Genomic DNA, 14,608 nt, shown 5'->3' with positions numbered 1-14,608 from the left:
ATAACAAACAAAAACCATCATATGGTTTTAACAACACTGTGTGGAAGTAAATGTTGGAACTTAATGATGCATCAAGAATAACGAGTATTCCCCAATCTGCGAGAGTGCGAGCGTCAATACCTGAGATAAGGAAGGAAGGAGGGAAGAAACACGACAGAGAAGGCAGGGAGGTGAACGAGGCACATGCCCGGCTTACCATTCGCCTACGCTATAGGAATGTGAAAGGGGAGCATAAAGCTGAGAGAGAGGAAATAATGCCTAAGGCACGTTCAATATACTGTAGGGCCACAGAGACTGCCTTTTCTAAATATGGTCTTGGTGTCAAATGAAACCTTCGTGGTTGCTTGCACACAGCACCTCACCCATACAGTACCCCTCACCAGTGTTCTTGCTGTTACTAAGATATAAATGGAAAGCTGAATCCTAAATATATATTCAAGAACAATTCTCTTCTTTCACAATTCTTGTCGGCGCTAATGTGTTGCGGCGTTTGGAAAAATCATGGCGAACATTTAGCTATAGTAAGCTCAATGCTCCTACACGTGTCAACAGTCCGCTGTCGTTCTTGTACTGTATGTTTCATATGTCACATATATTAAAAAATATTAGGTCTTCACTTCTGGCAATCACCGATATATTTGCCTTTGTAAAGGATGACATTGCCTTGCTATTTCTAATTCAATATACGGCTTCACTATCCAGCCTTGAAACCTACACGTCAACGCAATATAACAAGTCATCCTATCATCCGTACCACCTGCTTCCTTCACTAATTATAACTCGGTTTACATGAAGTTGCGCAAAACCAATTTTCATTTCTACGCATCGAACAAGAATTCTTCAGCGAGTGTGGCGCAATCTCCTACCTTAAAGAACGGACGAGCTTCTATGAAAACATCATTTGTTCTCGCTGTCGTTTTTTCACTACTCTATATAACTTGAGCTTGATTATCAGCTTGAAGTTGTTTCATTACTATATTCTATCGCATTACATCAGAGACATAAATACCATGAAAAAGCACGTCTTTCTTTTGGTTAATGTCAGTTCCTTTGTGGTAAGTGATTGCAGGGTCGATAATGTTTGAAGATTATTGGTTGCATCTAGAAACAGTGCTTTAAAAGCGGTGGTTAGATAATTCTTGTTACTTCGCATGCAGTCAGCTAGATGGTGACTTGGTGATGACGATGGTGACGTTAATCATAACTTTATTTTTATTCGTGAACGACAAAAGGGGAAAAGTTTCCTGGTCCAAGGACTCTTGCAACGTCTTCAGCGGATGTCCACGACCACCGGATTATTACAGCAGCCACCAGCGTCAGTGCTGGGTTTACTGTGACTTCGCAGTATCATTTCTGTGTTCAATGCTGGACTATCAACTTGCATATTTTACGTGAAGCCTTGACTAACCACTACAGTTTCGAATAATAGATCATGAGGTAAGTTGGCGTGCTGCGTTGTTATGAGCGTTCCAACCGTGTTACGCTTTCCATATTTCATGAGAAAGCGGCTGTGCTACGCTGCACGCGAAAAAGCGCTGTACGGTAGGCTATTGGTCCAACGCAGCTTTTCAAAACAACAGCCTCAATTACAATGTAGTGTAAATGTAATCTCGAAAATAGGCTGTACCTTCATTATTTCTATTCATTCTTGAATCCCATAAGTTGCATATAGAACGAGTAAATTTCAAGGTATTTGTTCTTAACCGTGAGTTCGTCTTTGAGCCTTTTCTACTGCACGAACGTTTAGTGATGAATGTATCGGTTATCACAGGTAATCTTCAGTACACTTTCAATGTTGTTACACATAGTGGCGTATAGAGCAATCAAAAATACTGCCATCAAATACAGTCGTACCACCGTCTGATATACGCGCATTATGCTCAACTCGCATAACCTTACTCCCTGTTCTCAGTTTGTACCTAATGTAAATTTCTAGCTTGCTCCGTTTCTAAGATGTTAGTTTAAGATTAGTGATCGAGACACATAGCTATAGCCGATTTGTGATACAAAACTATTTTTATTAAATATACGAATTGATTTTTGAAGTGCAGCTCGTGCTACACAAGATGCTAGGTATTGTGATCACAGAATAAATGAGATGACGTGTGACCCTCCGAAAATTTGCATCGTTTTTTCATTTTTATCGGTTTCTTTTGTTAAAGCTATTTTCTTTTGCCTGCGAGTGTACCCAATAACAGTCGTAGGAAGAGATGCACTGGTTACAAGCACTGCACCAACTGCAATAATAATAATAATAATAATAATAATAATAATAATAATAATAATAATAATAATAATAATAATAATAATAATAATAATAATAATAATAATAATAATAATAATAATAATAATAATAATAATAATAATATTAATAATAATAATAATAATAATAATAATAATAATAGTAATAATAATAATAATAATAATAATAATAATAATATAGAACATCTATATTATTATTATTATTATTATTATTACTATTATTATTATTATTATTATTATTATTATTATTATTATTATTATTATTATTTCACACTCTTCCTTGCTCTTCGTTCCCGCTTCAATTAACCCACTTCATTCAATTCATAATTATTCATGTCCCATTTTATTCAACTAGATAACACTTGTGGCGAAGTGAAGGCTTTTTTGTAAGCCAACGGCTTCCCTGTTTGATCAATGTGCGCTATGGACAGCTGGTTGAATTTTTAAAGTCGATATGATTGAATGGACATGTTGTGCGTAGGCAAGATAACCATTTGTCATAAAGCGCAATAGCTGGAATCCCAGAAAATACAAGCGGGTGAGAAGGTGTAAAGTGTGGGATCGAGCTAGTTGGTAATCCATTAAGAAACTTCTCAGCGCAAAAAAAAAAAAAATTCCAGACAACGAACACAAGAGACGAGGATGAGCTCGAACTTCTAACTGATTCAATACTGCCGGAGTACGGGGTTTCTTGCAGTTTCGTTTGGCTTTTTTTATTTTGTGTATTTTTGGCTTCTGCTGAAGAATGTGATCTTATCTTCTTTTCTGTGATATATATGTGCGTCTTAGTAGTGATAAATCAGTTGAAAGTTTGAGCTCCTCCTCGTCTCGTGCGTTCGTTGTCTGGAATTTTTAGCACTGAGAAGTTTAACAAGGGTGAGCGTGAGACTGAAAGTTAAGGGGACAGACGAGATCAGGAAGTTTGCGGGTAAAAATGGCAGCAGCAAGCAGAGGACCGAGTTGATTGGCGGAACATGGGAGAGGCCTTTGTCATGAAGTAGTTGTAGTCAGGCTAATGGTGAAGATGACTTGAACGCAGGAAGCTTGGTTTGTCTGCCTGCCGCACAATTCAGATATATGGTCAGAGGAGAAGAAGTAAAAGAGGAAGGACAGGGAGGTTAGCCAGTTCTCAGACCGGCTGGCTACCCTGTAGTGGAGAAGGGGGTAAGGGGGATAAAAGATGAGAGAAAAGAGAAGTTGTAAAAAAGGAGAGAGAAGGTCATCAGACGATCCACGACGCTGCTTACAGTCTGTCTCTAAGACCACTTGCTGAAAGCGCAACAACGCTCTCAATGCCTTGCGTGCAGAGGACGGTCTCGGCCAGTGTCCTAATACCCTTGCTGAACAACCACTTAACTTGAACTGGTGGTTGTATTCATACTTGTGAACATCGTCGATAGAAAAGAAAATATTACGCACATCTCCGGTGAAAATCAGTACGTAAGTTTAAGGGGGTAAGTTCCTTTATAAGAAAAAACAGAGATACGTAATTTTGAATATTTTAGCATTTCTTACAATTTGCTTAAAATGCGGCCTGTTAACGAAAAAAATTGCCCGCAGCTTCCCTCGGGGGAACACTGAGGAGGATGCGGACCATATAATTGGTTAACGGGGTGTTAAAGTGCGACTTACTTGGGTCGATGGCTAAATTGGTTAACGTGGTTGTGAAATGGGGTGTTAAATTGCGACTTACTTGGGTCGATGGCTAAATTGGTTAACGTGGTTGTAAAATGGGGTGTTAAATTGCGACTTACTTGGGTCGATGGCTAAATTGGTTAACGTGGTTGTAGGAGGGGGTGTTAAATGAGTGAACACGTACACACGTATGCGAAAGGGCGGCGCTGGTCGAAGGGACGTCGATCATTGTGTTTGTGGATTCGTTGGAATTCATTTCACCGCGACCTTGGACGTCGACGCGCCGTACAAACCAACCGACGAGCGGCAACTGAGCGAGCGAGCGCCGACCTTGAGTATATTTACAGCGCGACAGCGCATGCACTGTCAGCTGTTGAATGTTCTCGAAGCGCGACGCCATATGCGCGTCCACTGGAGAATCAGGAGAATTGTAGATGTCGAACGCGGTGTGTAGAGGAGGAAGGGTGCACAGATGGTGGAGGAGTGAAGCGCGCGCGGTGTGTAGAGGAGGAAGGGATGCACAGATGGTGGAAGAGTGGGCGACGGCGCATGCGCGCGCGTCAGCTGTCGAATGTTCTAGAAGCGGTGCGGACGGCGCACTACAAGGCGCGAGTATAAGATGCTCCGCATCTAAAAGAAGGCAGGCAGTAGACTACCGTCTTTCGACGACATCTGCATCGATGCACGCATATATGCGACCAATGTTTTGTTAACATTTATTGCAGGCCACTCAAAGAGATGGGTGAATGCCACTGCGGTGTTTAAAAATTCGCCGTCGGCTATTATCCAAGCGATAGGTAAACAAGTGAGCCCGTAAACCGATATACATAACCATCTACTCTGTGGAGGAAACAAACGCGGGCACGCATCTCCTGTAAATTGTTTCCGCTCTCAGATGTCTTTCGGCAAACAATAAAGCGAGTCCTGGGCCATAAAAGCTAACCATTTGCCGATGGACCTTCGCATTTACGAAATAGCGCACCTTTAAAGGCCAACTCCGGCGATTTCCGACCATGTCCAGTTAATGGTGTTTTCATGTTCCTGAGACAATCTTGTCACATGTCTAATAGCTGCAATGTTCAGGAATCTTGAAAATAGTGTTTAATAAGCAAAAAAGTGCAACACCGAAACCTAAACCCAACCGAGTTCCCTGTTAGCATATAGCGTTCTATTTGGTAAGTACCGGAGGTAGTATACTGGTCCAGCTATCACTCAATATGAAAACTGAAAGCCCCACCAGAGAAGCGTCGGCAAAACATCACAGAGAAAGGAAGAAAGCTTTCCTGCGCGATAGCCGTGCAAAACACCACCGCCATTGATTTGTGGCCAACACAATAACCGCTGTAGCGGCCAAAGTAGCGATGACATCGGCTACGTCACTTCCCTTGACATGCCAAATATGACGTCACACAGAAAATGTTGCCAATAATTCTTGCAAGCGAGGTGAGCTCTTGGGGGCAACCTCTAAAATTCATTTCCAAACAATCAGCGCATACTTCAAGCTTGCAATTTTGCATGAATGACCTAAATTTGCAAACAAACATACCCAGTGAATTTAGCTGAGATCCATCGTCCTCGAAAAATCACCAGAGTCGGCCTTTAAACGAGCTTTTCGCACTGCCATTTGGCGAAGGCACAAATACACATACATGAGCCTTATTTTATTCAACTAAGAAATACATTGATTAGAAAGATCACGTTGTAGGGTACAATAAAAGAAATGAATCGAGAAAAAAATTGCAGATCCCGCATACAGTGGGAATCGATGATAGGCGAAGCACGAACAAGAAAGGTTGATATGTCAAATTAAAATCAGCATAGCGTTACGAGGTGGAGGTAAATGATGCCGTACATAAGTTCTGTGCCATGATTATCATGTTTGGATGTGTCGTTTGCCTTCGTCATCTACTCACGTCACGTGATACCAATTATAGTATATGTGGAGCTAGCGAAACGGCTGCGAGCATGCTACTAGCGTGGTATGTTGTCATTTCCTTACATGGCACGCATGTTAGGATTATCATGTTTGCACCAGTCATGTATTTCGTCATCCACTGACGTCACGTAACACCAAATTTGGTATATGTGGAGCTAGCAAAGCGGCCGCGAGCGCATCATGAAGGGCCCAACTATATACTCCAATGTAGCATTGACGCACGCGCTCACTGGGCACAGCGACGCTACGTTAGCACAACGTGAGCACTCTATAGTGTGACGCCAGACACGACTGGTGCAACTAGCGTGCGTCGGCGCGGCCCGCCGGCAACCGGCGGAAAATTCGCGCCGATGCCTTACCCAGACAACACTGCGTCTCCCTCTTTTCGTGACGGAGGGACACCGGACGCGCTAAAACACGCATGGGTCCAAGCAACGCAGCGCGGCGCGCTTCTGCTTGTATATGGCAGGACCGGTGCCTGGAGTGGCAACACCGGCGTGACGCGACAGAATGAACGCCGGCGAGCACTCGCACAGCGTCACATCGAATTGTATTGGCGCCTTGCATGTAGTCATGTTCTCACATGACACGCATCTCATGATTATCATGTTTGTACCAATCACATACCTTCGTCATCCATTGACGTCACGTAATAGCAAATTTGGCATACGTGAAGCTAGCGAAACGGCGTGAGCGCATCATGAGTGTGGCATGTAGTCTTGTTGTTACATGACACGCATGTCATGGTTATCATGTTTGGATGTGTCATTTACCTATGTCGTCCGCTCGCGTCACGAAATACCGAGTTTGGTACATGTGAAGCTAGCTAAACGGCCGCTAGCACATCATGAGTGTAGCATGTAGTGATGTTGTTACACGACACGCATCTCATGTTTATCATGTTTGCACCAGTCACATACCTTCGTCAATCATTCACGTACCGTAATACCAAATTTCGTATTAGTGACGCTAGCGAAATGGACACAAGCGCATCATGACTGTGGCATGTAGTAATGTTGCTCCATGACACGCATGTCATGATTCTGATGTTAGGGTCAGTCGCCTGTGTTCAGCATGCAATCATGTCATACCATACTAGTTTTGCAACATGTCATGTGAACAAAACCACCGCAAAAGCAGCAAGACCATGAAATGTATATCATGACAATAATGACTTGCCATGCTTTTCATGTCATGACCAGTCAAATTCATTCTTCATACATTCATGGTATGCTATATTAAGTTTGGTACCGATACCATTATCGAAATGGCCAGGAGAGCGAAAAGTCGTTGGCGGCTAGATAGATCGATAGATGGATAGATACGCCCAAAGTCGCCGAAGTTCGCTAAGAAATGCTTCGCATTTAAAAGTGAAAAACATGCCGCTCCTTTCTTAGGGACACCTTTCATATGCGCAGTCCGGGCTCTGTCTACTGCTGGCTCCATGAATAGACAATGCTCTCGATCCTGCGGTTTACATAGATCATTTTTTCGCCCGACATTGCGATCGAGAAAGGGGCACCCGCTTGGATAGCAAACGTCTTAAATCATTCACGTCTATCTTTAGACACGGCCACTGGTCGTAGCGACAAAGAGCGAAGACAGATAAGCAGAGTTGGTACATCCCGCAGGAGGTTTTGAGCCCCGTCCACGTGGCCTCTCCAACGCTACCTATCTCTCCTCACTCTGCTTCAGAGGGGACGGGAGTGGGTGGGTTTAAACTTTTAACTACCGCACCCCCCCCCCCCCCCCGATTCCAATCTGAAGGACGGTTTCAATCCCATTCAGCACCCCCCACGTCTCTTCGAAGCAGTTGCGTATTCGGAATTCTCCTTTTCATTGAGAGGGCGTCTTAAGTCGGAACTGTTCGCATTGGACCGCAGACCATTTAGCATGAAAAAACTTCTGGGCCCATGGCCAACTGGAGTTTTACAGTCCCACGCTTTAAAAGCATTAGCACGTTTTTTACAAGACAGCGGGATTGCTGATAAGTATTAAGAAAGAACAAACTTTCATTTGTAACACATGTACTTATTATGTACAGTATCATGTGACACCCATCACGTGTGTGTTGTGAAATGAATGACGTGTCGACTATTCTGTACATACGAGCGAATGCATCCTATAAGGACCAGACGTGTGCTTTGCTGTTTTGTGCTGGTGGACCGAATATTAACGAGGGACATTTCCAGAGACTTCTTACATTGACTTTCGAACATTTACTTACCCTTGTGATATGTGCGTATAAGTGTGTCTTTGCATATCTGTGCCCGAGTTTTCTATTTTCCATGCACCGCTTTGTATGTCTTACTTCAACATACCTGTTCAAGTTTCAATCAACGGCTAAGGAGTAGCCGGCGCCATAATGGTGCGCCAACCTCTCCTTATATATCATATCAATAAAAAAAAAGAGAGGGCGTTGAGCCCGCAACACCATCCGGCTTGAAACATTCAGGAGGGGCTGGCGCGTTCAATCATTCAAGCTGTCTCATCTCTCCCTGATTATTTTTTCAGTGGTATGAAGCTTACTAAGATGAATGAAGAATAGTTGACCACAAGATGCCCCTCACTTCACACCAAACATTGCCAACGCCTCCAATATTTAGGTATGAGCTCGTGTTCTCAGGCAGGCTGCAATGAATGAGACCAGGAAGCAAATGACATGAGCTGGAGGAATGTGTGTACATTTACCTCACAGTGACTGCCTTGTTGACCCTATCCTCTTAATACACAATAATTGCATAATTCCCGAGTCATAGATCATCCTATAAAATTTTAGTTTCAATAATAACAGCCCCTGACTGGACGGTTAGAGCCCCTTTCAACCATGTAATTGACGTTTCCCAGAAGTGTGAGGGACGAAGACCGTAGCTAGTGTGTGAGCTTCAAGATTGTGGTTATGCGGCTGGCTGATACGTAAACATAATTTCATAGCGAGTGGCAATATAATGCGTCTACACATTCAGTTATGTCACGCGTGAGATACACAGGAGCTAAAATGTGCTAGCTTTCTTTCAATAAGTGAATGAGCTTATTTCTCGCTGAAAAAAAAAAATTAAGGATTGAAGACCCTATGCTGCCTATGCGTTCAAATCGTACAAATTTTTATTTCTTTAAAACATTGAAACAAACGTGTTATTTTCAAACTTACGCGTTTATTACACGCGGCCCTTTCTTCAGCGCACATTTTTGTGCAGTGTTGTGCTATGTGCTATGATGTCCTCTATTTTCCAGTTTTTTAAAAAAGTTCCCTCTAGGATTTCCAGTGCTGGCGCTCTTACCGCTCTTCGTTTAAACTTGACAATGTTATTGAAAGAAACGTTTTGCGGCACGAGTTCAGTGAAAGGGTTTGAGAAAGCATACGGAAACGTTACTGCAACTATAGGAAATAGTTGAATAACCTTACCACTTCGATTAATCGTCTTTGACCTCTGCAGGTATACAGCCTTCTTTTTTTTAAGCATCTTTTTTTGCCTTATTAAAGTATGGTCGAAGTAATCTGTGATGTCGATTGCGCATACTACGCGAACAGGTACAACATTCCGATATATACCACTAGTGAGAGCAGGGTGTTAAAAGAGCAAATAACAAAAAAAAAACATTATACGGCCTCGTACGCGACAAGCATTCTTTTTTATTGCACATAATATATTTATTTACAAAACACAACAACGATCATGCGGGCACTGCAGTTAACAGCAATGCAGACTATAGTTTCGCTTGTGCTCTATTTTACGTGACCTCCAGAAATCACAGTACCTTGGTTTTATTCGTTGCTGATTGTGTTCGGATATCTGAGATTGATGAATGAGCTCCCACGTATCACATTTGTAATGACGCAAGCGTGGCTGATCGTACCGTGTTCGCGCTTATCGATGGTGTGAATGCACCGATGAAAAGTGCTTTGACCTCTTGATATTGTCTGCTTTTTCTATAAGATGACTGATTAAACGAAAAGGCGATCGTTAATAAAAAAAATGTTGATTTTTTATTAATTTTTCAGAAGTATGTCTGCAAGAAACACTAAAGCTGATAGATTCTACAAGTAATTTTGAGGGTCGTTTACCTGTCATAGGAAACTTCCCATAAGTGGCACAAAAGAAAAGAAAAAAAAAAGCTACTCATGTTTAGGCAATTCAAGCAGCACACGGTATACCCCGAGCTTCATTCAAACTGCCGAAATTTGACAAACGTTGCCTCTTTTTCATGAGCTGATTCAACGCAAATCGGTTTATTGACGAGAATATCAGGAGTCAAAGGACGCTTTATCCTTGCACATTAAAGAACGTATCCCACTCTATTGTACTCCTATTCCGTGTTTTGTAAGTCTTCGCTCAGTGAAAGACTTACGCTAGGCTAATATCTATTAGAACATCTGAACGTCCTAACTTTTCATGCCACAATCTAAAGGGAAAATATTTGTTATCCTTCTCTCTATGTTGCCGCTATGCATCATCTTTAATTAACATAGGTGCCTGTTTTTTTTCATTAGAACAGTCGACGTCACGCGGAACCAATTTATGCAACAATGTAAACATTTTTTTTTACAGCATGTTGAATTGCGATTGCATAGACAGGGTCGCTACCAGGATTATGCAATTATATGAGTTGCAAACCAGCGTTCTAAAACTCGGACACTTCATTAGCCCAATTTTTCGTCAATTGTCTGACGTTCGCGCCACCTGGAAACGGCAACCCAAAAAACAAATAATGCGTTTAACAGTGAGCGTGCCGACCAACAGGTGGCGCGACAATCTGCCCAACCCTACGGTCCCTAACTTGTTTTAACTAGGGACCTTACCCACTCCAGACACGGGGCCAATGACGTATCCGGATTTTGATACATTGACTCTATGGGGAGTTTCGCAACTCATATGACTGAAGAACTATTGTCGTAACCGCATAATATTATAGTCTAGAGTTAAAAAGCAGGTGAACGTATAGAAAATTTTCCTCGGCACCTCACGGGTGCAGCCATGTTTCATCACGTGATTGTAACTGACTTTCTCGCTGCCAGTTGCCCCTGCCAACACATCGGTATCATTGGGTGAGTGTAGTGGCTGTGGCCGTAAATGTCAATAGCAGGGGTTAGAAGCCAACATGACAGCATTTATAGGTACTTCTTCAGTTTCCGAACTCCTCACTTCGCTTATATATAAGGTGAGCAGGCGGCCGGCAGCAGTTCCCACTACCACGGCGCTGCATTGACCTTTGTACCAAGAAAATGAGGCTCGTTACTACAGCTAGGTGCAGTGTAGAGCTGCCAGTGTGCAACGATTTCGTGTTTACAGCCCCGCATCGCAACTTCTCGTTTTACGCTTGAAGAGTATAACGTGAGGCTAAGATATGTGTGCGACGTCTTTCCGGGTTATTGGTAAAAATAATAGCACGCGTTAGCGTGGCGCCAGGCCAACGTTTGTCAAATAAAGAGCCGTTTTGTCACCGTGTAACGTCTTGTTTTTCTACGCATAGTCAAAGCAAGATTTGGAGCTCAATTGTATTAGCCACGTCTCAACGAAGCCTCGGTAAAAGCTGTGATTCATCTGGTTCTGCAGCTTAGTTGTTTAGGGAATTTTTTCGCGAGTCTTAGCATACAGATCGTCGACGCTCTCCGCATTAACCTTGCACAGCAATAAGCACCTCGGCGGGCTGTAACCTAAAGGAAGTTGAAACCAAGCCATTGCTATAAAGTTTAATATCCCACTGAAACTACGCTATTTCTCGCTTCAGCTGAGACTAGTGCACTTTCTTATTATGAATTATCCGGACTCATAGGTGTCAATCATTGGATTACACTAGTATCATTGAAACGACAAGTGCAATTTTCGAGAAAATAAAAAAAAAAACATCAGTGTATTGAAACAAGAACACTTGTCACGATAACACACTAGTTTACAACTATATTGCGTTTGACTTCTAAAAAGGAAATTGTATTTAATCTACACGTGTCACGAGCATTGGAATTTCGCGATTTCGAATTGCTTCCTGTAAAATTCTGGGCTTGTGAGCAGCAAACAAAGCATGAGCCAATATGACCGGTTCGGTGATATTGCTGCTTGTTGCATGAGGAATGTACCGTGAATGCACACTTTTTGCACTTTAGGTAAATTTTGAACTATAGATCATTCGTAGTCGCTGGGACGCAGTATTAAATTTTTCTCGCAGCCGGCGTATTTGAAGCTTTCTCGGTTCTCGAGTGGTGGTGGCACAGATCGTGCGTTTTGTTGATTCGCTGGCTGCAATCTGCCCCTCGTTCTTGGTTGTTTTGCCATTCTTTTTTTTTTAGTGTTTTGCTAAGATTACACAATACAGGCAGACCTCCGTCAGTGCCAGTCATTACAGAGAGGGGTTGTGATGAATATATCTTAGCGACGCTCTTTCCGCTTTTTATGTGCCAACAAGCAGACAACGGAGGCTATATTGGAAAGGGCATATTATACACGACTGCATTTACATCCTTGAGTAACCACACTGGTATATTAAAAAGTAACATTTTTTAGCACTTTTCCGTTTGCCGAAACACCGTAGGTCAAATTCTCGCGGATGACATTGCTCTTAAGGTAGCAGCAGATGTATTTTTTTATTTGTGCGTAATATAAAACTATTACCGGAAGGTTTACCGTCTCCTCAGGGACCACCAAACTCTAATTGCAGGAAAGCTGAAGTTATGGTTGTGGTAGCAAAACTCCTGAAGCATTTTTTTTCCAATCAGCATCAAAATTTGTTATTAAGCAGCAATAAATATATCCAAAATTAAATTCGGCAAAGGTGCTCGCGAGACGTGCGCATATATATAATATCGCTAAAAAATGTTTGTAGCCGCGGTAAGAAATACTAGTACATTAACCCTCAATTTGACTTGAAACAGCCTAACGAGTTCAAAGATTCCGCTGGGCTTCCACTAGCCCTTATTGTAATAACTAAACAAGATATGATCACTTGGGTATAGTATGGGGAAATAATATTTAGTTACCCATATAAAAAGAAGTTGAAGCCATGCTCAGTCTTTGAACTCGTGAGGCCATGCGCTTCCCGTGTTGCAAGTCAGATTGAGCGCGCCTGTGTGCACAGGTCGAGACCACTGTTATAGGGAAATAGTGAGCAGGTGGGTCGCGCTCTGCCGTGCACAAGAAGCGGTGAACACAAAGCCCATGCGCAATACAGTGCACATGGGGAACATGTGTGGTGGATAGCGCATGCCACCCATCGTCTGCTACTGAAACGCTTCATTCGCTCGAGCCTGGCCGCGCTGTCGCGGCCGACTGAACTATTATTGCACGCACGTCAAAAGGCGTGCGAAAAGGTTGCGTAAATGGCGACTTGCGAATCTCTCCACTCAAAGGTAATGTTTGTTTGGTTTGAGAGATGGGCTAGTTCGTTCATTGTTTCAACAGGTGACGAAATGGCGTAAAACCTTTGACGGAAGATAAGACGAAAGAACGGCAATATCGCTGTTCTTTCTACTTGTAACGCTGTTGTCGTATCTTCTCCGTCTTGTATTCCATAAACTTTTTTGCGTCTTTTTTTTTTCTTGAAGGATTAGGGACATTTATCATATTACCGGAAATACGACACGCCATGATTCCATCAGTAAAGTTTTCATTTGGTTTATTCTTTTTTTATCCTGTAAAGCCTTAATAAATACTGTGGCCTCCATTTTTTACGTCATGTTTGCAATAGGAATCCATCACTTCGAAATTCGTGCACGGCTCACACCTCCTTCGAATCGCTCGCGCGTGACAGCACTGCCGCACCACTTCATGCACGGCTCTTGATGGGCGACTGCACGGCAGAGCCATGACAGCGTGGCGGTACGCGAGCGTTTCGTTATATGACGTCACCGGGCATGTACCACCTTTGTATCGGTGTTCGCAGTTTCTGCTCCGTGGTGCTGCATGCCGCGTGAGCTATGCACTCACGTGTTCCTTCTAACAGTTGACCGACCTGTGCAGAACAAAAGAGCGACACCATCCGCCTGCTCTCCCCTTCTCTCAGAAAAGTAATCGGAGGTACTACATATAAGCCCAGGGTGCTATGCGCAAAAAGTAAACCTTTACAGCTGTTCGGTTATCGCAGGGGTGTGAGTCAGCGACATTCAGCTAGACGTGCCTAATGCAAAGACTTACGCCAGCAAGTCGGAAATGCAGAGTACATTATTTTACAGAAAGTACCCAACGTGTTTAAGTTGGTGCTTTTAACTATTTAATGCCTGAATTATGAACTTATCAAATAAGATTTTCTACTTTAAATAGCAACCTTCAAATGATTCCACAGTTATAATACTTAGGAAGCACCTTTGTTGCATACTTTTATGTGTTTCGCTAATCTCAGAATGCCGTAGAAGAGTGTATTTTTTGCAATGAAAAACGTACTTCAGAACTACGCAACATTTTGTGAGCCTCGTCTTTAGCACGTACGCAGTAAATGAACAGAAAGATTGAAGATTGAACAGGCCTCGGTCACAAGAAAGAACGAAAACGTAAGTGAGCGGCCTTGCACGTCGGGCTCTCCACCATCAGATACAAAAGAATTGGTTCTAACATAAGAGAGATTGCACGAGATAGTGCTAGAGTTTTCATGCTGAAAGCCACGTCCTCCGTGAGCACCTGACAGCCGGCATTAAAGGCGGCACGCATTCCGTGACTTGCTTGCTCGAAGTTTCCCGTTTTGTCGCGAATTCGCGACTATAGGCGGCTAAGGGTTAAAGTAAGTCAAAAGCATACCTTAGAATCACGCTGAGATTGATTCGATGTCAACCTGATGAATAATGCCATG

The sequence above is a fragment of the Rhipicephalus microplus genome, chromosome 3 (assembly GCF_043290135.1).
Source record: "Rhipicephalus microplus isolate Deutch F79 chromosome 3, USDA_Rmic, whole genome shotgun sequence".
Taxonomy (NCBI): Eukaryota; Metazoa; Arthropoda; class Arachnida; order Ixodida; family Ixodidae; genus Rhipicephalus; species Rhipicephalus microplus.
This window is presented reverse-complemented; position numbering follows the sequence as displayed.